Source organism: Somniosus microcephalus, unplaced genomic scaffold (genome assembly GCF_052327205.1).
Source record: "Somniosus microcephalus isolate GS21.2 unplaced genomic scaffold, FLI_Smic_1.0 unresolved_chr2, whole genome shotgun sequence".
Taxonomy (NCBI): domain Eukaryota; kingdom Metazoa; phylum Chordata; class Chondrichthyes; order Squaliformes; family Somniosidae; genus Somniosus; species Somniosus microcephalus.
This window is the reverse complement of record NW_028225180.1, coordinates 29,753,640-29,757,083: the sequence shown is the minus strand read 5'-3', so window position 1 is coordinate 29,757,083 and position 3,444 is coordinate 29,753,640. Positions and strand designations below refer to the sequence as shown.

At 47.9% G+C, this 3,444-nt stretch overlaps 1 pseudogene; it reads left to right on the top strand.

Annotated features, from left to right (window-relative positions):
- The first annotated feature begins 838 nt into the window (after positions 1 to 838).
- Positions 839 to 1,788, top strand: LOC147092392 (uncharacterized; annotated as a pseudogene).
- Positions 1,789 to 3,444: the final 1,656 nt, after the last annotated feature.

The window sequence follows — 3,444 nt, the reverse complement described above, 5'->3', positions numbered from 1 at the left end:
CGGCAGTGAGTGAGGAGCAGCCTGACCTGAGCTGGCCTCCGTGGGAACGCTGAGCATCGGCGGCAGTTGGAAACCGGCAGCAGTGAGTGAGGAGCAGCCCGACCAGAGCGGGCCCCCGTCGGAACGCTGAGCATCGGCGGCAGTTGGAAACCGGCGGCAGTGAGTGAGGAGCAGCCCGACCAGAGCGGGCCCCCGTCGGAACGCTGAGCATCGGCGGCAGTTGGATACCGGCGGCAGTGAGTGAGGAGCAGCCCGACCAGAGCGGGCCCACATGGGAACACTGAGCATCGGCGGCAGATGGAAACCGGCGGCAGTGAGTGAGGAGCAGCCCGACCAGAGCGGGAATGCGTGGGAACACTGAGCATGGTGACAGTTAAAACCGGCGGCAGTGAGTGAGGAGCAGCCCGACCAGAGCGGGCCTACGTGGGGACACTGAGCATCAGCGGCAGTTGGAAACCGGTGGCAGTGAGTGAGGAGCAGCCCGACCAGAGCGGGACTGTGTGGGAACACTGAGCACCGGCGGCAGTTGGAAACCGGCGGCAGTGACTGAGGAGCAGCCCGACCAGAGCGGGACTGTGTGGGAACACTGAGCATCGGCAGCAGTGAGTGAGGTGCAGCAGGGGAGAGAGGTAAAAAGTAATCAAAGTGTGACGTCACCAGGAAGCAGGTAAGTGATTGGTTGGTGAGTATTTCTCTCTTTTTTTTAAAACTTTAACACTGGTTTATATTTTCTAAGGTATCTCTAGTGTAGCAGGGCCTGTTGGTAAACCAGTTAACTGTAGTGTAGTTAGTGGGATTGATTGATTTAATTTAAATTCAATTAATCAAAGGGTAAGTCATGGCAGGACAGCCGAGCCCCATGATCTGCTCCTCCTGCGATATGTGGGAACTCAGGGACACCGCCTGTGTCCCTGACAACTACATGTGCAGGAAGTGCATCCAGCTGCAGCTACCGACAGACTGCATTGCGGCGCCGGAGCTGCGATTGAATACATACTGGAGCACTCACGCTGCTCAGGATATCGTGAATAGCACATTTATGGAGTTGGACACACCGCAGGTAGAGGTTGGACAGGAAGAAAGGGAACGGGTGACCAACAGGCAGAGTACTAGGCGCAGGCAGGTAGTGCAGGGGTCCCCTGTGGCCATCCCCCTCTCCAACAGATACACCACTTTAAGTACTGTTGGGGGGGATGGCTTATCAGAGGAAGGCAGCAGCAGCCAACGTTCTGGCACCAGGGGTGAATCTGCTGCACAGAATGGGAGGAAAAAGAGGGGTCCAGCTATAGTAATAGGGGATTCAATTTTAAGGGGAATAGATAGGCGTTTCTGTGGCCGCAAACGAGACTCCAGGATGGTGTGTTGCCTCCCTGGTGCAAGGGTCAAGGATGTCTCCGAGTGGCTGCAGAACATCTTGGAAGGGGAGGGTGAACAGCCAGTTGTCGTGGTGCATATATTCACCAACGATATAGGTAAAAAGCGGGATGAGGTCCTAAAAGCGGAATATAGGGAGTTAGGAAATAAATTAAAAAACACGACCTCAAAGGTAGTAATCTCAGGATTGCTACCAGTGCCACGTGCTAGTCAGAGTAGAAATAGAAGGATACTTCAGTTGAATACGTGGCTAGGGGAATGGTGCCGGGGGAGGGATTCAAGTTCCTGGGACATTGGAACCGGTTCTGGGGAAGGTGGGACCAGTTCAAACCGGACGGTTTGCACCTGGGCAGGGCTGGAACCAATGTCCTAGGGGGAGTGTTTGCTAGTGCTGTGGGGGAGGGTTTCAACTAAAATGGCAGGGGGTTGGGAACCTGAGCAGGGAGACAGAGGAAAGGGAAACAAGGATAAAAGCAAAAGATAGGAAGGAGAACAACAAAAGTGGCAGTCAGAGAAACCAGCGGTTTAAATCAAACATGGCCACAGTAAATCATAATTCTAATAGGTCTAAGAGCGTTCAAAAAAGAAGCCTGAAGGCTTTGTGTCTTAATGCGAGGAGCATTTGTAATAAGGTGGATGAATTGGCTGCGCAAATAGAAGTAAACAAATACGATTTGGTTGGGATTACGGAAACGTAGTTCAAGGAAGGCCAGGACAGGGAACACAACATCCAGGGGTATTCGATGTTCAGGAAAGATAGGCAAAAAGGAAAGGGAGGTGGGGTAGCATTACTGGTTAACGAAGGGATTAACACAATTGTAATGAAGGATATTAGCTCTGATGAGGTGGAATCTGTACGGGTAGAATTGAGAAATACTAAGGGGAAAAAACGTTAGTGGGAGTGGCTTATAGACCTCCAAACAGTAAGGTGGAGGTTGGGGATGGCATTAAAAGAGAAATTAAAGAAGCATGCAATAAGGGCACAGCAGTCGTCATGGGTGACTTTAACCTACATATAGATTGGACCAACCAAATGAGCAACAATACTGTGGAGGAGGAATTCCTGGAGTGTTTACGGGATAGTTTACTGGACCAATATGTCGAGGAACCAACCAGAGATCAGGCCATCTTAGACTGGGTATTATGTAACGAGAAAGGATTAATTCGCAATCTTGTTGTACGAGGCCCCTTGGGTCGGAGCGATCATAATATGATCGAATTCTTCATTAAGATGGAGAATGAAGTAATTGACTCAGAGACTAGGGTCCTCAATTTAAATAAAGGAAACTACGATGGTCTGAGGAGCGTGTTGGGTAGGATTGATTGGGGAATGGCACTCAAAGGGTTGACGGTGGATAGGCAATGGCAAACATTCAAAGACCGAATGGATGAACTACAGAATTTGTTCATCCCAGTTTGGCATAAAAATAAAACAAAAATGTGAACCAACCGTGACCAACAAGAGAAATTAGGGATAGCATAAGGTCCAAGGAGAGGGCATATAAATTGGCCAGAAAAAGCAATAATCCTGAGGATTGGAAGCAGTTTAGGATTCAACAAAGGAGGACAAAGGGATTAATTATGAAATGTAAAATAGAATATGAGAGTAAGCTTGATGGAAACATAAACACTGACTGTAAAAGCTTTTATAGATATGTGAAGAGAAAAAGATTGGTGAAGTCAAGCATAGGTCCCTTGCAGTCAGAATCGGGGGAATTTATAATGGGGAACAAAGAAATGGCAGACCAACTGAAATAAAGAGTAGATTGCCTTTAAAAAGCTAGGCTTTATTAACCTTAAAAAACCAGCAAGTACATGTTGAGCAAACAGTCTCAACCACTGTAGAAAACTGAATTTAAGATGGCCACCACAGGTCACATGGAATCAACTAACCAATAAGTTTACAGCATATATCTCAAGGCAGGAAAACAGGCAACCAATTACAATGCTTCTTATAAAACAAGAATAATCACCACATTCACCCCTCCTTTTAAAATATACTTCAACCTAGGTAGCCTTTACAGTTTACAATTAGTTATTTATGACGAGAGCAATACATGTATAATGCCT